This window comes from Choloepus didactylus, chromosome 9 (assembly GCF_015220235.1).
Source record: "Choloepus didactylus isolate mChoDid1 chromosome 9, mChoDid1.pri, whole genome shotgun sequence".
NCBI classification, from domain to species: Eukaryota; Metazoa; Chordata; class Mammalia; order Pilosa; family Megalonychidae; genus Choloepus; species Choloepus didactylus.
The window spans coordinates 86,287,838-86,315,015 of NC_051315.1; positions in this window are offsets into that span (position 1 = coordinate 86,287,838).

Below are 27,178 nucleotides of genomic sequence, written 5' to 3' on the forward strand. Positions count from 1 at the left end.
GTTGGTGGGATTGTAAAATGGTGCAGTCACTGTGGAAATTAGTTTGGCACTTCCTCAGAAAGTTCAACATACAATTACCATATGACCCAGCAATCCCATTTCTTGGTATATATCCTCAAAAATTGAAAGTAGGAACTCAAACAGATATTTTTACACCAATGTTCACAGCAGCACCATTCACAATAGACAAAAGGGGGAAGCAACCCAAGTGTCCATCAACAGAAAAATAAACAAATTCGCTATGTACCTACAAATGGAATATTATTCAGCCATAAAAAGGAAGGAATTTCTCATCATTCTACTACATAGATGAACCTTGAAAACATCATGTTGTATGAAATAAACCAGACATAAAAGGATATCTAGTATGTGATTTTACTTACACGAAATAACTAGAATACACACATTCATAGAGACAGAAAGCAGATTCCAAGCTCCCAGGAGCAAAGAATGAGGAGTTAATGCTTAATGAGGACAGAGTTTCTGTTTGGGGTAATGGAAATGTTTTGGTAATGGATGGTGATGATGGAAGCACCATATTATGAATGTAATTAATGCCTCTGAATTGTAAGTTTAAAAGTGGTTGAAATGGGAAATTTTATGTTGCATATAAGTTAATACAATAAACATACATACATACATATATAAGGTAGATTATTGGAGTGTTCTATATAGGGAGAAAGAGATGGTGAAGTGTGACAAAGGAGTTCAGGCCTTTGGTGTGAGATGAACATGACTCGGAGCATCACTTGGATGTAGAGTGTGCAATGGTGAGCATGGCCACCCAGGAAACACCACCAGAGGGGGAGATGAGGAGGCAGGAGGGAGAGTGCAGCATCCCAGGAGATTTATGGATTGGCTGGAAGACACCATGTCCACTACCATCCATTCCCCCACCACTACCAACATATATACCCCCAAAACTCACACATGCACTTTCCAAATTTATTTAACCAAGAATACTGACATCTATTAGATGTGCAATGACCACACCTTGATGCTGCTTCACCCTAGCCTCTTCAAGCGCACATCTACCAAAATTGAGGAAACACACATCTTTTCCTGTTACTTGTCTTTATACTCTCTTCTAGAAAGAAACCATATTTATAATCTTTTCACTTCTGTTTAAAGGAATATTTGCAACATGAGGGTCTCCTGGATCTTGATCAAAATTCAGCATCAGGAAGACCGTATCCTCATGGAGTGTAGAAAATAGAGTCAGTGCCCAGGAGTGCCTGATCATTACCTCTCACTTCAACTCTCTGTGAACCCAGAAAATCCTTGTACCCAGCAAGTGATGTCCAGGCCGACAAAGGAGGGATGTTTTAAATGGGAGATGAGAGCAAACAGTATCAAGCATCTTAGAGACAATGTATTCCAAAAAGAGATGACAGAGTGTGTAGCTAAATAGATGTAAGTAACTTCACTGATGCAGTTTAATGATTGAGGATGAACATGGAGGAGTGTAAGAAAGATACAGGAGTAGAGGCCTGAGCTGTAACAAACTTCCTGCTTGCTGTCTTGTCTAACTCCAGTCCCTAATCCACCCATAACCAGAATGACCTTTCTAATTTTGACCATTTTATTCTCCTACTAAAAGTCCTTCAGTGGTTTCCCATTTACTACACACTCTAAAACACTTGTGATATAGAACCTATGCATTGTTTGATCCAACTTATGCTTCAAGAACCAACTCTTATTTAAAACTCTTCCTGAATCCTCAGGTAGAACTGAAAACCCCTTTCCTTGTACACACTATACCCTAGACACACTTCTCATATCACTGACAACACTTGTTTCCATTTACATGCTTTCATATTTATCTTTCTTTCTTTACAGGTTTTATTCTGAAATATATGTTATATTTCAGAATAAATATTCTAAATATTTTAAAAGGTGTTAACTTTTAAAGTATGATTTAACAAGTAGAGAGTAAATTTCATAGAATGTTATGGGTTATTACTCCACAATTTCAGATATTTCCTTATTGTGAAATATAACACATATACAAAAATGTGATAACTTTCAAAGTATAATTTAACAAGTAGCGTTAGAAAAATGTTGAAGCATGTTATGTGTTACAGTTCCCCCATGTCAGTTATTTCCTTCTAGCTATTCTAGTACACTAGAAACTAAAAGAAAAATTATTTATATAAAGATTCAGTATTTGTAATCCTTTGTTAAATCCTACCTTGTCAGTTGCTACCCCACTCTCTCATTTGATCACTGTCTCAATCTTCAGGGATATCTAGGCTGTGACCACATTAACTTGATCATACAGAAAAGGGTGTCGACATTATGCGGAAGGGGGATGGTTGAGGTTCCAGGAGAAGCTGTTGCCTCTGGGTTTGGGGACTTATCGGGAATAGGAACACTCTGGAGGTTTAAGTTTCTAAAAAGAAAACTTGGTGAGTGAAACTTTTATAGAGTATAGAGTCTCAAACCTAGGCATTTTTTATTATTTTCTGGACTACTGTTGATAAAAGATTGGCATACTGTGGGCATTTGGAATATCAAGCTGGAGCTTGTGTAAGAGTAACCTCCAGGATAGCCTCTCAACTCTATTTGAAATCTCTTAGCCACTGAAACCTTATTTTGTTGCCTTTCTTTTCCCCCTTCTGGTCAAAAAGACATTTTCAGTCCCTGGATGCCAGAAACAGGCTCATTCCTGGGAGTCATGTCCCACATTGCCAGGGAGACTCCCTCCCCTGGGAGTCACGTCCCACCTAGGGAGGGCGTGACAAATTAATTTCCAGAGTTGGGCTTAGAGAGAGAAAGGCCACATCTGAGCAACAAAAGACTATCTCTGGAGGTGCCCCTTAGGTATAATTGTAGGTAGGCTCTGCCTCCCCTTTTCAGCCATTAGTTTCACTAGAACAAGCTTCAAGATCAAGGGCTTGACTTATTAAGTAGGGGATTCCTAATTTCACATGACATGTATTCTGTCCAAGGTAAACAGTCAATGTCTCATTCTCTTTACTTAGTTATACAATCATCATCACTCCTAAATTTTAAACAATTATCATAACACAAAATACCCCAAAGCTCTTATAAGCCCCTGGTTATTTTATCCCAAGTATTAGTGTAGTACTGGTAAGGTATTTCTATGACATGTAGTCTGTAATATGCAATATGCAGTTTTTCCCATATACCATTCTGCTATTAACTCTCTGTACCAATGTCATGGCTTAGAAGTAGATCATGGAAGAACTTGTGGGAAATATACCTTTAATCAAACCCTTTCAATCATGTTTGCCCCTTTAATGTGGCAATGATACTTATAATCCCATTAATGAACAGTCATCACCCCATCCATTCCCATAACTCTAAATTCACCCTCATTAACATGTCTGTACATATTAGGTTATCACTCCCCCTTCACTGGCTTCTGTCTATCTCTAGGTCCCCTATAGTCTACATTATATGACACTGATTTTACATTGTTCAGGGAGTTCATAGTAGTGGTAACAATATCTCTCCTATTGGGTCTGACTTATTTCACTCAGCATTATGTCTTCAATTTTGTCATTATATTTCAGGACCTTGTTCCTTCTTACTGCTGCATAGTATTCCGTTGTATGTATATACCACATTTTGTTTATCCACTCATGTGTTGAAGGACACTTGGATTGTTTCCACCTCTTGGCAATTGCGAACAGTGCCACTATGAAAATTGGTGTGCAAATGTCTGTTCATGTCACTGCTTTCAGATCTTCTGGGTATATACTGAGAAGTGGAATTGCTGGATCTTAGAGTAACTCTATATCAAGTTTTCTGAGGAACTACCAAACTACCTTCCACAGCAACTATTCCATTATACATTCCCACCAGCAATGACTATGAGTTCCAATTAATCCACATCCTCTCCAGTATTTGTGATTTCCTGTTTGTTTAATGGTAGCCATTTTTATTGGTGTGAAATGATATATCATTGTGGTTTTGATTTGCATTTTCCTAATAGCTAGTGAAGATGAGTATGTTTTTATGTGTTTTTTGGCCATTTGTTATTTCCGTGTCAGAAAAAAATGCCTTTTCATATCTTTTGCCTACTATATAATTGAGCTGTTTGTACTTTTGTTGTTGAGTTGTACAATCTCTTTATATATGCGGGGTATCAGTCTCTTATCAGATATATAGTTTCCAAATATTTTCTCTCATTGCATTGGCTGCCTCTTCACCTTTTTTGACAAATTCCTTTGAGGTACACAAGCTTTTGATTTTTAGTAGTTCCCATTTATCTATTTTGTCTTTCATTGCTTATGCTTTGGGTTTAAGGTCTAAGAAGCTACCTCCTAACACTAGGTCTTAAAGATGTTTCCCTACATATCTTCTAGGAGTTGTATGGTTCTGCCTCTTATATTGAGGTCTTTGATCCACTTTGAGTTAATTTTTGTATATGGTGTGAGGTGAGGGGGGGGGGTCCTCTTTCATTCTTTTGGATATGGATATCCAATTCCCCAGCCCCATTTGTTGAAGAGACTGTTCTGTTCCAGTTCAGTGGATTTGGGGGCCTTATCAAAAATCAATCAACCACATATTCAGAGGTCTATTTATGAACTCTCAATTCAATTCCATTGATCAATATGTCTATTTTTGTGCTGGCACCATGCTCTTTTGACTACTGTGGCTTTATAGTAGCCTTTAAAGCCAGGAAGTGTAAGTCCTCCTACTTCATTCTTCTTTTATAGAATGTTTTTGGTAATTCAAGGCCCCTTTCCCTTCTAAATAAATTTGACAACTAGCTTTTCCAAGTCTGCAAAGTAGGTTGCTGGAATTTTGATTGGAATTGCATTGAATCTGTAGATCAGTTTGGGTAGAATTGACATCGTAATGACATTTAGCTTTCCTATCTATGAGCACAGAAAATCTTTCCACCTATTCAGGTCCTCTTTGATTTCTTTCAGTAAAGTTTTGTAATTTTCTCTGTAAAGGTATTTTACATCCTTGGTTAAGTTTACTCCTAGGTACTTGATTTTTTTAGTTGCTGTTATGAATGGAATCTTTTCTTGAATGTCTCTTCCATTAGGTCATTTCTAGTACAGGAACATTGCTAACTTTTGCACATTAATCTAGAATCCCACCACTTTACTGAATTTGTTTATTAGGTCAAGTAGCTGTGTCATCGATTTCTCAGGATTTTCCAAATATATGATCATATCATCTGTAAATAACGACAGATTTACTTCTTCCTTCCAATTTGGATGTCTTTTACTCTTTTTATTGCCGGATTTCTCTTGCTAGAACTTCTAGCAGAGTGTTGAATAATAGGGGTGACAGTGGGTATCCATATCTCATTCCCGATTTTAGAGGGAAAGCTTTCAGTCTCTCGCCATTGAGTACTATGCTGGCTGTGAGTTTTTCACATATGCCCTTTTCCATATTGACGAAATTTCCTTCAATTCCTTTTTATCAAAAAAAGGATGCTGAATTTTCTCAAATGCATTTTCTCAGATGATCATTTGATTTTTCCCTTTCAATTTTTTAATGTGTTATATTGCATTGATTGGTTTTCTTATGTTTAACCACCCTTGCATGCCTGGAATTAACCCCACTTGGTTGTGATGTATGATTCTTTAATGTGTTTTGAATTTGATTTGCAAGTATTTTGTTGTGAATTTTTGCATCTATATTCACTAGGGAAATTGGCCTGTATTTTTTTCTTTCTTGTAGCATCTTTATCTGGTTTTGGTATTAGAGTGATGTAAGCTTCATAAAATGAGTTAGGTAGTGTTCCTTTTACTTCAATTTTTTGAAAGAGTTTGAGCAGGAATGCTGTCAAGTTAGTTTTGGAAAGTTTGGTAAAATTCCCCTGTAAAGCCATCTGGCCCTAGACTTTCATTTGTAGGAAGCTTTTCGATGACTGATTGGATCTTTGTACCTGTGACTGGTTTGCTGAGGTCTTCATTTCTCTCAGGTCAGTCTAGACTATTCATGTTTTTCCAGAAAATTATCCTTTCCTCTAAATTTAGTTTGTTGGCATATAGTTGTTCATAGTATCTTCTTATGATTTTGTAAATTCTGTTGGTATCCACAGTAATGTCCCCCCTCTCATTTCTGATTTTGTTTATTTGGATCTTCTCTCTTTTTTACTTTGTCAATCTAGCTAAAGATTTGTCCATCTTGTTGATCATATCAAAGAAGCACTCTTGGTTTCATTTATTCTATTGTTTTTTGTTTTCCATATCATTTATTTCTGCTTTAATCCTTGTATTTCTTTCCTTCTACATGCTTTAGGGTTAGTTTGCAGATCATTCTCTAGCTTCTTCAAATATTCAGTTAGATCTTTGATTTTAGCTCTTTCTTAGAGTAAAAATTTCCTCCTGAGCACCAATTTCACTGCATCCCAGAGGTTTTGATATGTTATGTTCTCGTATTCATTCATCTCTAGATATTTACTGATTTCTCTTGCAATTTCTTCTTTGACCCACTGATTTTTTAGCAGTGTGTTGGTTAACTTTAACATATTCATGAATGTTCTGGTTCTTTGGTAATTATTGATTTCTAGTTGCATTCCATATGATCAGAGAGTGTGCTGTGAATAATTCTAATCTTTTTAAATTTATTGTTTTATGCCCCAGCATATGATCTATACTGGAGAATGTACCATGACCACTAGAGAAGAATGTATATCCTGGTAATTTGGGATGTAACACTCAATATACATCTGTTAAGTCTAATTCATTTATCATATTGTTTAGGTTCTCAACTTCCTTATTGATTCTCTGTCTGGTTGGTCTACCTATAGAAGAGAGTGGTGTATTGCAGTCTTCCGCTATTATTGTAGAAATGTCTATTGCTCCCTTCAATTTTGCCAATGTTTGTTTCATGTACTTTGGAGCACCCTGATGGGTATGTAAACATTCATGATTGCTATTTCTCCTTGGTGAATTGTCCCTTTCATTAATATATAGTGTGTCCTCCTTTGTCTCTTATGACATTTTTGCATTTAAAGTCTATTTTGTCTGATATTAGTATTGCTATTCCTGCTTTCTTTTGGCTGAAGTTTTCATGAAATATTTTTTTCCATCCTTTCACTTGCAATCTTTTTGTGTTGCTGGGTCTAAGATGAGTCTTTTGTTAGCAACATATTCATGGATCATACATTTATTCAATTCTGCAAATCTGTATCTTTTTAATGGGGAACTTAATCCATTCATATTCAATATTGTTACTGTGAAGGCAGTTCTTGAACCAACCATCTTATCCTTTGGTTTTAGTTCTCAGATCTATTTTTTTGCCCATTTTTTTTCCTTTAAGTTACCCTTCAGTTATGTGCCCTTCTCCAGACCTCTCTCTCCTTTCTTTTTTCTCATCCAGTAGAACCCCCTTTAATATTTATTGCAGGGCAGGTCTCTTGTTAACAAATTCTCTCAGCATTTGTTTGTGAAAATTTTAAACACTCCCTCAATTTTGAAGGAGAGCTTTGCTGGATAAAGAATTCTTCATGGGCAATTTTTCTCTGTCAGAATCTTAAATATGTCATACCATTGCCTTCTCACCTCCATGGTGCCCACTGAATCATCAGTACTTAGTCTTATGTGGTTTCCTTTGTATGTGGTGAATTGCTTCTCTCTGCTTTCAAGACTTTCTCCTTCTCTTCAGTACTTGACAATCTGATTCGTATATGTCTCAGAGTGGGTTTATTTGGATTTATTCTACTTGGAGTTCATTGGGCATCTTTGATTTGCATATTTATGTTGTTTAGAAGGGTTGGGAAGTTTTCCTCAACTATGTCTTCAAATATTCTTCCTAGCCCTTTACCCTTCTCTTCTTCTCTTGGGACACCAATGATTCTTATATTTGTGCACTTCAGCTTGTCCAATATTTCCTTGAGATCCATTTCACATTTTTCAATTTTTTCACCATTTGTTCTTTCATGCATTCACATTCAATTGTCCTGTCCTCTAGCTCACTTATTCCGCCTTCCATCTCTTCAAATCTTCTGTTGTTTGTCTCTAGTATATTTTTAATTTGATCAGCAGTATCTTTTATTTCCATAAGAGCTGCTATTTTTTTATTTACTCTTTCAAATTCTTCTTTATGCTCTTCTAGAGTCTTCTTGATGTCCTTTATGTCTTTAGCCAACTAAAGTTTGGAGATTTGTGTGTACTTCTTTGATTAATTGCCCCAAGTTCTGTGTCTCCTCTGGCTTTTTAATTTGGTTATTTGGCTTGTCCATATCTTCTTATTCCCTTATGTGCTTTATGATTATCTATTAGCTTTGGGCATTGGCTTATCTTGATAAGGTTATTTGGGGAAATGCAGGATTATTTGAACACACACACACACACATTGGCAGAGCCACAGCTTGCTGAAGTGCAACTTCCCTGTCTTCCCAGCAGATGGTGCTCTTGAGCCACCTCTCATCCTCAAGCCAGCTTTCCCCCAACTTTGCCTGTTCACTGGGCAGGGTCCAAACTGGGTGGGAATACAGTCAGCACACCAGTTCTCCATGTGCACTGGGGACTGCCTCCCCTGGGGCTGTGGTGTGTTCCCTGTGAAGTTTGGCAGGCAGTCCACTTGAGGGCACCCTCCAGCTCAAACATTACCCTGCTTCCTGCCTGCCATGCACCTGCAAGCCTCTAGGGTGTGGCAGATTTGCCTAACCCCATCTCTTGCCTGTTCAAACCGTGAACTTCCATGGGGGGAGAGTAAATGCAGCTAACACTAGTCTGCTTCCTCCTGGGTTCCCTCATGGGAGCTCCTGGCCATGTGGCTTGGAGGATTGTCTCCCCAGCTGATTGCTGAGATGGGTGCATGGGAGTAGAGAGCTGCTCACTCCCCTGCTCGGCAGCCATCTCATCGCTGCCAACCCCTAGTAGTGGTCCCAGCTGAATATACTCAGCCTGTCCTTTGAGACACAGTTTCTTCACTGTTTCATCCAAGTGCTCATCACATATGATGGAAGTCCCTCTATGGCCGCTAGCATCCAGAAACCACTGTCCTAGGCATCCTCCAGCCCTTCTCTAGTTTCTTCATGGAGGAGAAGTTTGCTGCACCTCACCTATTCTGCCATCCTCCTGGAAGTCTCATATAATTATCTTTCTTAATAGACTTTAAGGTCCTAGAGTGCAAGCACAGTGTCTAGCACATTGTAGAAATCCATTATTTAATTGTTGAATGAATGAAAGAGAGAATAAATATGGGTGAGTTAACCTTGGAAAAAAAGAATATTTTAATCTCTAATGAGCAGGAAGGAAAGGTGAATGGGTAAGTAATAGGGAGCAAACTAAACTAATGAGGTAATAGAAAATGAAAAAAATGAAAAAGGAACTAACTGTCAACATCATAGAAAACTTAAATGTGTACAGAAAAAGGAATACTGTGTACAGACAGAATGAACTTGCAGTTGATCTGAGCATCTCTGGTTCTATGCTTATCTCCAGGAATGTCCGGTACCATGGTACTGACCCTCAGCCAAGATTGGAATGAAATATACTAGCTAAAGTTTTATAATGTGCTGTTTGAATTTTGAAAATCCCCCAGCAATAGCAAGTTGTCTACCTTGTTTATCAAGAATGTAGGCTGATGGTGTGTAAGTGGTTTACACAATTACATAGCCTAGTTTTACCTACTGATCAGTAGTGTATAAAAGATTCCTGGGGAAACATGTGCTTGGCTGAATTGAGGCCAAGGTATCTTGTACATATCTCAATGGGTAACAATTCAAAGACAAACTGCATCTTGAATACTTAGGGGAGCTGTACCTATACATCAGACTTCTCTGATGTTTGCCTGAAATTTCCTTCTCTCACTGAACCACATTTTTGTCTTTATCAAAGCCTCAAATGAATATATGCTATGGCACCTCATGAGTTCTTTCAGTTATCCATCATTGTGTAACTGATATAGTTGGCACAGTGAGTAGGGTATTAAAATGACACTCGGTTCTATAATTTAAATGATGGTTGAGATGAGGAAAGGGTAGTGATAAACCTTTGATGACAGGCTGGCTCCCAGGCCACTTCTGGGTCTTAGAGTTGAGAGATTCTGAACCAGGGAGAGGGAGGAGCTACATGGATTAAAAAAAGAAATTTGGACAGATGGCATGACAGCCAAGAATACTGTAATCTTGGCTACTTTGGCAAAAATGAAAATAACAGAAAGAGCAGAGGCTGCCAGGTCCATCAAATTAAGGCTGGTGATCCTAAAAATAAGGAACAGAATAGCAAAAAGGAATTGGGCACATAATTCTTTTGACCAGAACGTGACTCAGTCTGAATTAGAATCACCAAAAAGACAAGAGTTTCCTATAATGTCAACTGAAACACAGAGATATTCAGTCAAAGAGTTAATTTCTTTGTGGACTGACATAAATAGCTTCCTGAGAAGCCTCTGCCAAAATAGACTTTATGCATTCAGAAACAAGGATCTATTTTCCTTGTATTAGATACCACTAAATGTTAGCAGTATCACTCAGGATTCTCAATTACCTGCAACTTTTACAGATATGTGACTAGAGGGGTAAATTCCCAATCTGCATATCTGGATAAAGGCAGGTTACATAGAACATACCTATAAAGGGGGAATAATATGCTGAATGAAACAATCCCTCTGAAACTGCTAAAATGTTAAGAATACAAGCAACTTTGGATTAGCTATATGATGACACTGACATATCCCTTAATTTTATGCCTTTGATTTGACTGATGTAGTGACTGAAGAGTTTCCAAATGCTTGAACTCCTTATGTGGTCCTTCTAATGAGTGAGCAGGATGATGTAAGGGAAGTTGTCATTGACTTCTTGCCTCAGCTCCCTTAAATAGGGTGGAATGATGGGAAAGGATTAGGATTATTCTGAAGAAAGGAAAATAAGGATAGAAGGGTTGAAAAAAACTGTCAGGACTCTTAAGGGTAGAAATGTTCACATGGCTAATTTTCAAGGGTATAGAAAAGGAGGAGATACATGGGTTAGCCACTAAAATTTTATTACTACAAAAGATTAGTGATCTAACTGCTTCACCAACTCCTCAATTTATCCTAGCCATAATAAATTCTAAAAATGTCTCATGATGACATAAAAGCAGAATCTATAATCTCTTCCAAAGTAGTACTACTTATAACAGTGGGAGATGAAGAAAAGGATTATTATTTTGGAGACAAGATGACCAGGGTCCCTTTGTGCAACTTCACATCGGTATGCAAGGATGGCTGAGTGGCAAAGAAATTTTATTGGGATTGCTGGACACGTGCATAATATATTATTATACCTAAACCAGCTAATGAAAAGTTAAAGAGGAATGTAATTAAGTTAGCAAAATGTTCAAAAGTAAAAGTATGCCTTAAAGTAGGGATTTGTGAATGAAAGTTACTGAATGGATATGAGGTATGAAAGGGGGAGTCTTGCCTTACGGAAACCACTGGGAAAGGAATGTTATGCAAATCTGCTCTTCATCCTCTTTTAATTTGCTTGTTGGATGGGAACTACATAAACCCACTCAAGTGGTTAATTTAAAACAATACAGAATACCTTGGACCATGGTAGGGAAACATCAAGAAATTTCAGTTTTAATTAAAGGTAATGTTGAATGCAGTTGAATTAGTATCCACAAATTCCTTGCTTTGTAGTCCAGAGTGGCCTGTGAGAAAAGCTCACAGATCCTGGAGGATAATTCTAGACTCTAGAAGACTAAATAAAGAGGTGTCTCTAATAGCACCACCCATGCCTGATATAGTATTAACATTTCGAATTGTGCAATAAGCTAAGAGAGATTGATATTTTGTGATAAATTTGTCTAATGCTTTGTTTTAGATTCCTATTTTGAAAGAAAGCCAAAATCAAATTTGCATTCATGTGAAACAGACTCCAGCACAGATTTACTGTATTCTTACAGGGATATTTAAATTCTCATGCTCATTGCCACAACCTTGTGAAAAGAGACTTTGTTCTGATTCAACATAAATGTACTGTGATTCATTATATGGAATATAATGTTGACTTCTAAATCTTAAAATCAAGCTAAGAATGAATTATATGTTGGTTAATCATATGACTAACAGGAGATAGCCAGTTATCCCAGGTAAAATATACGGACCAGCATAAATGATAAAATTCCTGGTAATCACACGAGCCAGAATTACTAGCAGTATTCTTCAACCAAAATAAATTATTGTCTCTGTTAGCTCCAAATTTAATAGAAGAGGCACAAAAATCATTTGGTTTTTCAAAAAATTACATGCCATATCTGCAAAGTTTATTTGCCCCTATTCACAAGGAATCCATTTTATTGAAGGTGCACTATAACATCAGGCTGAAATACATCATATACAATGAACTATCATACAGTTTAACACCCACAATGTAGTGAACTAAATGGAACCTGGAATGGACAATTAAAACATCTGTTCAGATACTGAAGGAATGATTTATAAGATCAAAAGAATGTTCAATATATTTAATATGCATGGAAGTAAGATCACTTTGGATAGATTGTTGAAATAACATTAGGAAGATCTGAAAGAGAGGATGGGGTAACAAATTTCTTCCTTACTTTGAAATTTTTTCCTTTTTTCTGCTTGATCCTTTAGTGCCAGGTTCTAATTATATTTATGAGTTCCAGAGTAAGGATCAGTTACTAAACATTACAGAAAAACAATATCTATAAATAATACTGTCTGAAGTCCTAAAGGAATGACGACATGGTATTCCTTCTCCTCACTTGTCTAAGCTGGAATTAACAATTACTGCTTCTTTCCTACCCACAGGACAAGACAGTCCTATCAGTTTTTACTTATCCAATACTACTCCATATGAATGGGAATGTATGAAGGAGAAACCATTGGCCAGACTCAATGTCAACCAACTATAAAAGGTCATCCTTTTGCTGCACCTGATGATTCTACTCCAGGAAGGTAGATATGGTTAAAAATTAAATATATGTGGAAATAAAAGGAAGTGATTGCTGAAGGAAAGTAAAACAATAAATGTACAATAGAAAAAGGAAAAGCTAAAATTACTCTGGTACCTTTTAAGTGGGTGAGAGTAAAAGTATACTATTATCTCTCAGTATATTAACAGATTTCCATATGATTGGAGCTATTTTTCAGCAGAAACCTCCTCCTTTTTGAAGATAAAAGTGGATTCAAGAAGAATGCAATCTGGAGTCATCTATGTGTTGTGTCTGCATGATACTTAATTACACCTTGTAGATAAACACTGTAAATAATTCTAATGTTGCCTTGTCTTTTGAGTCCCATTTTGTACGTTATATCTATTAAAAGAGAATAAACCCCTTTTGTGAGGTGACATGCTAGAATATTTGCTTCCTGAATATAATCATCCCAGACTTCCAAACAAAAGTTAGTGACATGCAGAATTTATTCTGGTGATGGGACAATAGGGACAGTAGCTATGTCCAGTCTTCAGAAACAAAACAGATACTCAAGGAACATGGCAGCAGTGCTGTCTTTATGAGACCATTTCAGTGGTGTCTTAGTTTGTCTTGTCATACTGATATGGAAAATACCACACCATGGGTCAGTATAAACAATGGGAATTTACTGTCTCATGGTTTCAGAGGCTGGAAGTCTTGCTTCCTCCCAAGGTTGGTACCATTCTGGTACAGGCTTGCCAGCAATCTTTGGAGTTTCTTGGCTTTTCCATCACATGGCCATGTCCTAACCTTTCTCTTCCAAGTTCCTGCTGACATCCTGCTTCTGGCTTCTCCCTGTGACTTTCTCTTTATAAGACCTCCAGCATCTGGGATTAAGATCCACCGTCATTCAGTTGGGCCACACCTTAAGTAAAGATAACATTTTTAGAGGTTCTATTTACAATGGGATCATACCCACAGAGATGCGGATTATGATTAAGAACATGTCTGAAGTGGGGTACATAATTCAACCTACCACAAGTAGGGTATGAATCAAACACTTCTGGAAATTCCATGAACTACACAGTCTTCTTTAATAAGCTCCTTTTTGCTTAAATTAGCCAGAGTTCTTTTCATCACTTGCAATTAAAAACCTTGAATATTACCAAATTATGTATGTAAAAGTAGAGGGTATTAAATAATAGACCTTAAAATACAGAATAGGATGAATACATAACATGGGGCAGAATTAAGTAGGCACATTACCTCCAGGTAAGGATTCTGATCAATCATATTAAGCAATCAGGAAACATCTGGTTTAAACTATTGCCTGTATCTTAAGAAGTGGCCTAAGATTCAAACAGCTCTAATGGGGGCTATCTGGTAGAAAACTGTAGAAAAAATCCAGGATATTAGGGTGCATTTGTGACTTCTTATAGTTTTCAGGAAAGTTGGTATAGCAAAAGAAAGAGACAGCCTGAAGGTCACTACTCTGGAAATAGAAAATAAAAATACACTGAGAGAGAAAATGTATGCCTTTGGTCTAAAACTGAGTTGACTGAGACCATCATTTGGAGAATGGCAGGGTTGAATAATGGAAGTAGAGGCAAGGAAGAGGACACTTAGCAGAGATAAGAGACTTAGGGGGCTGTTAAGTAGTCTCTGCTGGATACAGAGGCAGTTGGAAAGCCAAGATCAGATTCTGAGTGGGGTGTTCCAAAACAAGGAAAGCAACTCAATATCATAGGAAAAGATTATTGTATATGCATCAATGAAGGTAAGATCTGGACCATTTACTACTAACATCCCATGAAGAAAATCCAATGGAATGATGAAATTTCATAATTTAGCAAAGGTTCACTTTTTTTGCTTGACTTGTATAAGAATCAAACTTATTTACTCTAATACCCAGGGTTTCAAAGGTTGAACGTATGAAGAAAGATGGCTAACCACTGAAATTCAAGCTAAAAGAGGCTGCATGTGTGATCATAAAGAGCTCGGTCTTAGGAAACAGACCCAGATTTCAAAGCCTGAATGACCCTGGGATAGTTACTTCCCTTCCTAAGCTTACATTTCCTCATCTTTACATTAGGACTGTCTCTTGGAGTTTGTGTGAGAATTAAATAAAATGATACATATAGACCACAAATCATGTCCCCAAGCACATAGCAAGCTTTAGGTAAGTATTATTATGGGACCTTACTACAAAACATTTATATAGAGTATGAGTCCTAAATTAAGGTTAGCAGATGTGATGAAAACTGTCATTTGAAAATTTTAAAGATATTTTCTTAATTAAAAGATTAGACAATCATAGCTGTTTTTAGCTATGACTAATAAAAGAAGGCTCACAATAACATTCTGATGATCAATTTAATATCAGGATTTACATTATACAAATAACAAAGATTATGGACTTTAAACATGTGATTATTTAGACAATTAGAGATTTGTCATATAACAAGAAATACTCAAGGGGAAGTTGTTCTCCTGAAGGTGGCAGAATGAAGTTGGATTTAGAACGTCCTCTCAAAACTTACTGAAGTTAATTTTTAAAAAGAGTAAAACTCAACAAATGTATGGCACCAGCAATAGCAAAACAAAAAAAAGGGGGCAAACTTCATGACACAGACTGTGAACATTGGTGATATGATATGATGCAGCCCATTCTCTAATCCTCCTCCCACATCAACCAATTCAAAATCAGTACTAAAGAAAGAAAGAGAATCAATGAAATCCTAAGAATCTCACTAACACAATCACCATACCACTTCCTTATCTCCACTGAAAAGAAGCAGACTAAAAAGGGGGTTCTCACTGTTGGGAAAGGTTAAGAAAAATCATCCAGCATGGAAACTCCTCTCCATCACCACATGCTCACAGCAGAGCACGATGAACAGTTAGAAACACTCACTTTGCTACCTCCAGGTGAGGAGAAAAGCAGACAGGGAGGAAAATGACCGCACTCAAGCAAGCAACAGCAAACTGCAGCTCAGAAGACCCAAAGAGAATAGAAAAAACAAACCTGCTGAAGGAACAAGAAACTAATGGATAAAGAAATTGTGACTCAATGGAATTCTATAAAACAATGAAAAATGAAGAAAGTCCAGCTGCAAACAACATGGAGGAAACTCACAAATATAGTATTGAGCTAAAGAAGAAAACTCATTAAGAATACATACAGCTTGATTCAATGTTGTTCCAGAGGGCAGAGATAGTTTATCACATACACACACTTAAAAATGCCTATCCAGTGAACATTTTACTTAATGCATAAAAATTTACATTTATTTGCCTATCTTTTGATGTAGGGTCATGGAATATTTTTTCTAGTATGGGATTACAGATTAGTTTCTCTTCAATCATCTTCAATATTTATGAGTTCCAATGAGGAACAAAAACTTAAAAACAATTGTGAAGCAATGAGACCAGAAGCCTTCAGGGTATTTATGAATTTGTTTTCATTTTTTTATAGCTCAGTCACACCCAATTGGATAACAATTTATTTTAGGAATTCGCCTGGATCAAGTTTTACAAAAGCATTTATATTACTTTTTATAGTAACAGCTCTTTTCCTTATCATCATCATCTCAAATGAATTTTTTTAAATATCTAAGCAAATAAGACACTCATAATAACTTTCAAAATGGGCAAAAATATGTTTGGGAATCAACATAACTTAATCTTGAGAAGCATACAACACACTTAATGAAAGCAGAAATACATGGGCCTACCAAAAAGATGACTAGCCACAGGTCATGGCATCACTTTGCGTGGAAGTCAGTTAAGTAACAGACATGTAGTTTGAGATTATCTAATACAGTAAATGCAGAGGAAAATGACAGAGATATAAAAGCAATTAGAGAAAAGATAATGAATTGGGGTGAGGGTGGGTGAAGGGCAGACAAACATGATCCAATAAAAGGTATTTAGTATTCCTATAGTATTGTACTCTAATGGTGCAAAAAGAGTATTTAAATATGTGACAGTAGAAAATTTTCCTTAAATAAAGGAAAACTGAAACTGCAAATAGGTAAAGCACATTTTGGGAAAAATTAATACAGAATAATTAGCAATCATTTTGAGACAAGGTAGGGGAAAAAAAGCGAAACACTTAAAAGAGTAAAAAAACAAACTGACCTCAAAATTCTCCAAGAAGTGTGCAATGCCCAAAAATAATGTATCAACAATATTTACAAATTTCTGGGGTAAACAGATTGTGAGATAATAATTTTAGACCCAGCTAAATTGTCCTCCCAGAATAGAGATATTCCCAAGCATTAAAAAATTCAGGAAATAGAACACAATGCATTTGAATACAGAACTGAAACTAAAGTATTGTGTGGATCATGGCTTCAAATTTATGTATAAATGACAGAAAATTTGACAACACAATAATACAATTAAATGTCTCTCATATTCTTTTTTTAACTTTAAAAGACCTTTTAGTAACTAATAATCCTTGTGATGAAAAACAAGTTTAGCTATCCCTGCAGTTTACTTGTTCCTTTTTCTTTTATTAAATTCAAGTAAATTTAAAATTAATGCATTTTATTAAAAAATAGCATGTATCATATTATCTCATTTTTATAAAACAATTCTTTCCATCTAGTCTTCTATCATTATAATGCACAGAAAGAAATCTGAAATTACAATTACCTAATGTTAATTCAATGGTTATTTCTGGATGGTGAAATTTGGGATTTTTTCCTGTAGGGTTCAAACTTTTTGTAATGCATGTTAATATATTTGTAATATATTTTATGAAGATAGTAATATCATTATTCTAAAAGAAATAAAAGTGGAATACACAGAAAATTATAGGTGTAATGAAGATCAAATTTCATTTACACACCTTGACCTTTGCTCTGACAAAACCCTTTACTTTCAGTATTACTCAATTGATCAAGATCCTACTGCACAGCTACCGCTATTAATCTAATAAATAAATAAATAATTTAAGAAGCAGAATGTTGTGCTAGCAGGCAACCCTGCAGAAGAATCTTAGAAAAAATTTCCTCCATTAATCTCCTGTCAAGCCAAAATACTAATTGACTCTCGAAGAACAAATGGTGAGGGAAGAAAGAAAACTATTTGAAAGAACTCTAGGCTCTGCTCTCTTTTCACTCACAAATTACATAGATGATTACTATTCTGTATGGTACGGACTCAATGACTATAATGCGCCCTGTTTAGGATGTGATTGTATTTCTCTGGTGGGTGCAAGTTTTCTAGCATATCCAAGGTTTTAAGGCACACCAGGAGCCTTCTAGGTTCAATGCATTAGTAAATGTAATATATTAACAACCAATTCTGTATTTGGAAAGTTAAAAAAATGACATTTGTCCTAAAAAATTAAATGGTTCCTTTTATAGGTAAAAAATAAAAGGAAGCCATTTTAAGTTAGGGGAAAAATATCTTCAAAATGTTAAGACACTGTCAAAACAAAAGTTACAGTAATTTCAAGTTTGATAAAATAAAGGAGCTTTTTTACGGAGGGCAATTATTTCCTGCCTCCTCCAAATGAAGCAAAAAACTTTCATTTTAATGAAAGTGTTGCATTAAATTTAAAATGTTTATTTATGAATATAATAAAACAATGATGAAACTTTGAAATGAGTTATCTAGGGAAGCTGAGTGACCTCCAATTGAAAAAGACATTCAAAGGAAAAACATTTGTTCATATCTGAGGTCTCTGCAGGCACTTGTACATTTAGTTAATACTCAATGATCTCTGCTTCCTGCAATCTTATAATTCTAACACTGACTTTAAATCCATTTAAATTTCCAAGTCAGTAATAATAACACATAACTATTTTTTTAGAAGACCCATATAAAGTTATTTCAAGTCATGAAAAACAGACTTTTTAAATAATATGGTTTAATAATTATTTAAAAATCCAGTCCTTTCCTCTCTTTTTTTTTTAAATGAAATGTGCAACACAACATGCCTCTGTCTTAGCTCTTTTCAAATGGGGCAAATCTCTTCTATGTCCCCATCAGAGTATGAACTAGTTATTCCTCTTAAAAGGGTTAGAAGCAAAGGGAAAGGTAAATTGCTGTTGTTTTAAGATGTGTCGATATTGCTCTAATCAAAAGGTGCCATGATGTTATACAACAAACACCACCACTAAAATTTACTACTTAGCATAAACAAACAGCTTATGGTGATTAATATGAATAAATTGGTCATGTGATTCTTATCTGGTTATTTAGTTAGTTCTTGTTAACTTTTTGGATAAATCAGCAAAGATACTCATTTAAGTCTTTCACATCAAAAAATCAGTTATTTATATTCTTGGGCATTTAGATCATTTCCATTTTCATTACGACAAGCAATGATTCATTATTTCCTTAAAATCAATAACTAAGATTTAAAATATTTATCATCAAGGTGGGCATATTTTTAGGACTTTTGATATATATATATATATATATACATGTATATATAACCAAACTGTCCTCCAAGTAATAATAGAGTCCTGATTTCCCTGAATCCTGAATACACTAGATAGTTTACCATTTTTCATCTTTATGGCAATTTATACTTAGTATTATCTTTTCATTCCTGATATTAGTTCCCATTTTGTACTTTCTGACAAGACTATTCTTGTTGCTAGGATACCTTCCAATAACTAAAGTCAGCTCCTGGGCCTTTAATGTGTCCGATTGGAGTTATGGGTGAGAGGAAGAATTGAAAGGAGTGAAGTGTTTGTTGGGAAGTGATTTAAAGAGATTCAGAATGTACGAGGGGAGAGGAAGAAATAGAAGAACCAGAATGGGTTGGACTTAGGGAGGAGTTTTAGTTTTAGGAAATTTGGTAAGAGGGAGAAGGCATCCTCTTAGTAGCTGCCATATATATCAGAGAAAGAAAGATAAATATTTCTGAAGTTTTGCTGTGTGTTTTTAAAGGTACTCCTAATCATTTCCAACAGAAGTCACTAAAGATTTACGTTGCTTTTTAAATTAATTTTGGAAAGTTGGAACGCTGTTTCTTTGAGTGTAACTCTAAGAACAATTGAGCAACTCAGCTTTGGTCATGTTATACTCAATTACCATATTTCATAAGTCTAAAATACTATAATGTTAATGAGAAACATTTCAATATCATTTATATGATTCTTGTATTATAGTGTTTAAAAAAACAGAATAGGTCTTTTCTACTATATAAAACAATATATTTTGTTTTTTGTCAAAATATGAACATTCTGATCTACCATTTGCCATGGCATGCTCTATTTTTCTCTATATTTAATTATCTGTATGGGATTTTATTTTTGAAATTTTAATCATGGTATATTTTACATTAAATTATTCATCCATTAAATAGTAAATTTTTGACATTTATAAAGTAAGTGTTTCAATTCTGTTTAATTGGGATTTACATATTTCAAAATAAATTAATAAAAAGAACAAAAAAAGAAGAGGTTCCAGGTATGAAAAAAGTATAGCATCATATCACACATGCATCTAAAAATATTTCTTTAGTTCATTTCATGTGATTCTTTAATATTCAAATATTTATTTAACACAGATGATGTATCAGACACCATTTTAGGAAGAGGAGCTACTGCAGTAACAAAGAACAGGCACCATGTCCTCTTGAACACAGTTGGAAGAGGGAGAAAAACATTAGTCAAATAATCAAACAAATGAAAGGTAAAATTGTATTTTTGATAAGCATTACAAAGAATGCTTATGAAGCCCTATGAAGATTTATAATAATTGGAACTAGAAATTATCTACTTTTTATTTCACAAGAAAATATTTTTTTCACTTATTTTTTATCTGAAGCTCAAACCTATCCACATTTTAATCATATTTGTTTCCCAAAGCAACCTTCTTTGAAATGATGTAATCCATATGTGTTGCATTTTGGAAATCTAAGTGAGATTGCAGCATGAAGAAGAATTTGGAAAAAGAAAACAAATTACCCTTCCTAAGGTTTCACCAAAAATATTCACATTTAAAGTGGGCACTGTTAAAAGAGAAAACTATCCCAGACAATGAACCTCCTAAAGCTAAAGCAATAGAATTCAAATATTTGAAAGAGAAAACTTATTCAAATCTTAAAATAGAGATGAAGTAAAAGAAAATTTCATGCAATAAACACTATTCTTTTTAAACTTTTTGGAGAATTTAAAAATCTATTAAGCATTTATAAATTCAATAGTGTAAATATAATGCCATTTTAAAGATGACAAAAGTACTCTAAATTTCATGGACAGATTTTAAAACTTTGTCTCTCTTTGAGATTTTATTGTAAAAATAGAATTTAATATAAAATGATTTCTAAAATACAAATGACAACTTAAATTTTTAAGTAACTTTAAAAGGAGACTAAAAAGATAAAATAATAAACATGTTATTTTAAACCTTTTTCCTCCCTAGTCACTCCTAAACCTGTTCAAATAAATTAAATCATTTGTACCAATCAAAGCATCATTATTTATGTCATTTTACCTTTTCCTGCTAATACTAGGGTAAAAATCTCAGCGGCTGTAACAAAAAGACCCAGCAATAAATAGATTAAGGGATACAGTACCTTGTTTCTTTCCCAAATACTATTCCTGAGTTGGCAAGTAGTTGCTCTCCTCTGCACTCATTCAGGACCACGTCTCATTTCTCTGCCCTCCTCTAGAGTATAGCCGTCATCTGCATTGCCAAAGCTGGGCTGCAGGTGCATCCACGTTCTGCTTATGAGAAAGTGAACGTGGTGGTGTACTTCCAATGCTTTAAGATCCAGGCCCAAAAGCAACACAGATCTCTTCTGCTCCCATTCCACTAGCAAGAACTTAAGCATATAACCACACTGTAGGAAGGTGGCAGCTGGGGAATGTAGTCTCCAGCTAGTGGGCAAAGAAAAGGACAACAGATTTTGGTGCCCGATTAGCAGTTTCTCCTATAAAGCTGCATTGTATTGAGCTTAATTATGCTTGAATTCTATCTGAATCATCAGATTTAGTACTTATTTGGGGGGAAAAAATCAAACACAATTTGCTACCCACCATCTTGGTTTTGTCACCTAATATATTCATTCTTTCCACAAATATTTGTAGAAAGCCCATGTAGATGTAGGTGTGTAGGATACAGAGAATTATATGTCAGAGTCTTAAACTTCCAGAAGTTTACAACTATATCAGTCACGGTTCCACTAAAGAAACAGAACAGTAGGAACTGACTTATGCCATTGTGGGGTCTGGCTGTGCAAGTTCAAAATTCCTAGGGCTAACCAGCAGGCTGGAAATTCTCCGGCAGGAGCTGATGATGCAGTTCCCAGGCAGAATGTCTTCTTCCTTAACTTCAGTTTTGCTCTGAAGACCTTTCAACTGATCAGATGAGGTCCATCCACAATATCAATGATAATCTCCTTTACTTAATGTTAATGGATTACAGATGTTTACCACGTCTACAAAATACCTTCACAGCAATATCTAGAATAGTGTTTTATTGAATAACTGGGTATCACAGCCTAGACAAATTAACACACAAAACTAAACCATCATACTATCTAGTTGAGATTGATTACCTAATATTTGCCAACTTTTGTGGTAGGTGTAGGTGATTTAAACAAATGTGTCATTTAATAGTAGTAAAACCTCTCACAATAAGTCTGTGCTCTCTTTAAAAAGATTAGGTAAACTTGAGGTTATAGAAGTTAAGTAATACACACCCAAATGCCAGAACCTAGATCTATCTTTTCCAAAGCCAGTATTATTTGCTATATACAATGGAGCTGAGCTGAAACACACACACAAAAATCATATTGCCAAATCAAACACACTCAATTTAGAGATCTTACCAACTTTTGCAAAATTTCAAGAGTGTAAGCAGTAAAGAGGCTCATACACAGCTGATTATACCCAGATCATTACTGAGTTTACAGGACATTTTCCAGTAATCCATCTACATAAATCCATAGATGTGTTTATCATAAACAACATAGGCATATAGTGAATTGACCCATCTCAATGGAACAGGGATTTGAGCACAAAAGCCAAAAAGTGACCAAGAGCAATCTTTTATCTTTCTCGAAAGTGTAATGAAAATCACTGGATAAAAAAATCAGCCACTGATTTGAATCTGTACTATTTTTATATTATTGCAAACAAAGAGTATCCAAAATAGAATCCTAATTTTGGATTTGGAAAATCAGAGAAGGCCTTTTAGTCACCCTGTGAGAGGGATATGACTGTTGTGGTCTCTCACTACCCCCTTGTTCTGTAGAATCATAAACATGCCTAGTAAGGACCAGGCTGGGGAAGATGATGCCAGTGCAGTATGCTGTAAGACCTCACATGAAAACTTTCTCAAGTTATCATCATCCTTTGCTCAATTAATTACAAACCACTATGGAAAGCATGGTTTCTCTGCCTTCCTTTCTTGATTACCTCTTGAAGGGTTACTTTGTCTGTAGTTACATCTGCATGCAGGATTTTTGGCACTTTGAGGCCTTGAGCTCAGGGCCTGAGGGAGGTGGTGGAAGTAATACAATAACTGAGAATTCTCCCTCGTTTTAAAACACGACAGCAGATTGTCCGGAGTCCAAAACACAGATCCCAAAAGGATAACCGGTAAGGCAGATTATCCTTGAATATCACTTGAATTTGCATCACAACGTTTTCCTTTAAGAATAATTGAAAAGTTATGAGGACCTGCCTATAGGTCTTGATGCTCATAGATATTTTTCATGGCTGACTTTTTAATTGAAGCAAACCACCTTTGCCCAAATGGATACCTTTTCCATTTTTTAATGGCATTCTGAAAGAGTTACATAAATTTTTTATATTTATCTCTTTTATTCTTGTTGCAGCTTCTAAATTCTGAAAAAAAAATTATGAAAATATATATATAGTGAAAAAATGTGAGTTTGTGTGCATATATGTGTATGTATATGTACATCTATAAATACATGATGTGTACACATTTTTTGCAGTACCTATTTATTTGTGAGACTATCTGAAAGGCATACTAATACTTTTCTTTGCCTTATAAAAATTCCTTAACATATTTTACTTCCAAGTATTTTTTTTCCCATCAGAATATTTCTATTCTGAATTATTTCTATTCTATTCTATTCTGAATATTTCTATCAGAATTATTTCCTATCAGAGTAATTGCAAATAATTTATTTTGTGGTTTTAAAAAAGAAAAGGAAGAAGAATAAGAAAGGCTTTTAAAAAGGCAAATTAATAGAGTAAAACTTGAAGAAAAGTGAAAACAGAAGAAAAAAATAACAATATTAAGCAACTAGGTACATCCTCATAAAGCATTCCATATATAAGGACTTCCTGCTAGGAAATACTATGAGTTTGTTTGCCAGGAGGTCTGTCACTAACATGTTTATTAGGAAATTAGACGAGGTCACCTGCCTTTTTTCTTTCTCAGTATGACACCCTCCACTCCCCCACCAACCCTGCCCAGGAAGAGAATGAATCACAGACCTGTTGTGTCAACCATTTATTTCCCGTCAGGGTATCTAGTTTATTCCCTCCAAATTTTCTGTCTCCCCAGTTGCATTCATGGCTAAATAAACTTGGTCACAGAGTGATGAACTTCTATACAATTATGTATATTTCCACAAACTGTTTAAATAAAAATTATAAGCCTGCACAAATAGCTGACACAGCTATTTTATGAGTTAATTACCTACCTCCACTATTTTTTTAAATTAAAAAAAAAACCTTATTTCTCATTTTTTAGACACATTGAAAAAAGGAAGAGAAATCCATGACATGACACTCCGCTTAGGAAACAGATGCTTCAAAGCAAAACCAAGAGTTTTCCCAAAATTGCACTTGTAGCAATGAATCCAAGCAAACTATTCACAGCTGGGATTTGTAAAGACCCGGAAGAAAAAGGTGAAAAAAGGAATGTTGAGAGAATAGAAATGGAAAAAGCAAAAGACAGAAATTTGTAAACCACTTTCCTTTAGTGCATCTGGTTTCACTTAGACGTATTCTCCAGACTCTCATACAAATCACTTTTCTTCATTGGTCATCATGGAGAGTTTAAGAACCTACAGAGAATTAAGAAGCTCTGAACTGAGACTGCATGAAGTCTGCAGCTTCATTTCACCCAGCCTGGAGAGTCATTGCTGCTATATTCCAGAAACTTAATTTGCCACCTAGTGATTTTCTTTGGTTTTCCCATAATGGAATCTTTAAAAGTCTACAGATTCAAGATTTTAAAGAGCTGTAGACAGTGTTCAGTCAACTAGTTACAACGCAGCCCAAGGTGCTCTGAAATTACAGGCAGAAGAACAGATATTACTCGAAGCTATAAAGAAGAAGGAATCCTTTGATGAATATATGAAGAGAAGATTAGTGGACTAAGAACCAAACCCTGATTAATGCTCACATTTAAGGGAAGAGAAGAGTAAGGAAAATACAATGTGTGTGTGTGTGTGTGTGTGTGTGTGTGTGCGTGTGTGTATTTAAATATTTATTTTTCACCTTTTCATACCTATCTATTCAAAAAGGTGAACACAAAACTGGGAGAGAGGAGAAAAGGAAGGTGAGCATGTTCAACAGGGTCATGTTTCAGAAAAATCAAGGCATATATGAACTGAAGGGAAAAAATCAAATGTGTCAATTGGTTAATTGGTGACAACAGAGAAGCATCATTAGAGTAACTGAAGAGAGAAACAAAATTGCCAGAAGATAAGGAATGAATGGATGATCAGCAATTATGACAAAGCACATCAACTAGTCTTTTAAAGAGCTTTGCCATGAAAGGGTAGACATCATTTTAAATTTAGCCTACTAATCTTTTTATTACTTTTAACAGCTATCAAGTGCTATATCTAACTTGCCATATCATATTTGCCCCTTTCAACTGTTTACTGAAAAGCTAAGAAATCCACGGAGTTAAAGAATGACAACTTTTCAACAAACTATTAGTCCCTTGACTCCCATTCTATTAAACCATGCTGGGTCCCTTTTTAATTGAATGGAATAATTTACTTGTTGAGAGCACAGAGGCATCTCACAGATCCTCTAACTTAACCCCACTGTAGTCAAGCTTGAACTAAAGGGATTCAGGGTCCTATTCCCCCTGAAAAGTGTTTTTCAAAATTGCAAGGGAGAGTATTATAATTATTTTAATTGATAATTTAAAACTCAAATTAATTGCATCTAATACTTATTTTAGTCTTATTCAGGAAACATGAATAACAACATATTTACTTTGCATGAGAAGCAACATCTGGACCAATCAAGTGACACAGTTCAGGATGCCCTAGTTTGAACATGGAATCTGTGAAGATAAAAGCAATGGAAGATAAGCAGTGAAGCACGAAGATAAAATCAATGAAGATAAGTTTGGAGCCAGTGGAAAGAAGAATTGAAAACTCTAGGTTGCTGGAGGAGATTGTCATTGCTCAAACCAGAGACAGACACAGCCTCAGTTAATATTATAACAGTTGGAAAAGGAAATGATGAGGTGATGCTGATAGTTATTATGAAAGAAAAGCAGCAGGATTCAGCAATAGACTGGATACAGGGAGAAAAGGAAAGAGATAGGATAAGATACACATTAAGATATTTTTATGTCATTTGGCTACCCATGCACAATACCAGTTCTATGATTAATGATAGTATTTTAATCTGGTGCTTTCATTGAAATGTTATTTTAAATGCCAATAATCACTGAAAGAAATGAAATATGCTAGTTCTACATCAATTCTACTCTTACAGAGTTTTCTGTGCCCTAAAATTTGATATGTCAGGGAATGTTTAGCCCTTTTATTACTGTTGTATTTACAATATCTATATCTATACCTATACCTATATCTATATATAAGTGTCATAATATTTTATAATGAGTTTCCCTTTCAATAATGACTGTTCTTGTGCTGTGTGAGCATACAAAAACAATATTTTTATTGAGTTTCAAACTCTTTGAACTAATCACATATTAAATAATTATGCCAGTTTAAAAAGTCTACATGATATCTAGATTAGCAATATGACAGTCCAAATATCCTGAAAATGTATCCAATGTAAAACATATAAAAAGGCTGGATAAAATGTAAAATCATGATTTAAATGTATAGCTGAACTCACAAAAGATTAATGACAATCCTATCTCATTTAAAATCAGGGAAAAGAAAAGACTAGGGTGCCCGCCATTGTGAATTATTTAATATTATTTAATACAGGAGGTGTTCCTAGTCCACCTAATAAAAAATTAAAACAATTTAAAATTATAATGATTAGAAATGAAAAACAAAACAGTCATTATTTGAAGTAATGTTGGTCTCTACAGGAAATGTAAGGACAATCCACAAATTGTTAGAAATACTAAGAGTTCAGCATGTTTGTCAGATATAAAATAAATGTCCCAAAGTCAATTATATCCCAATT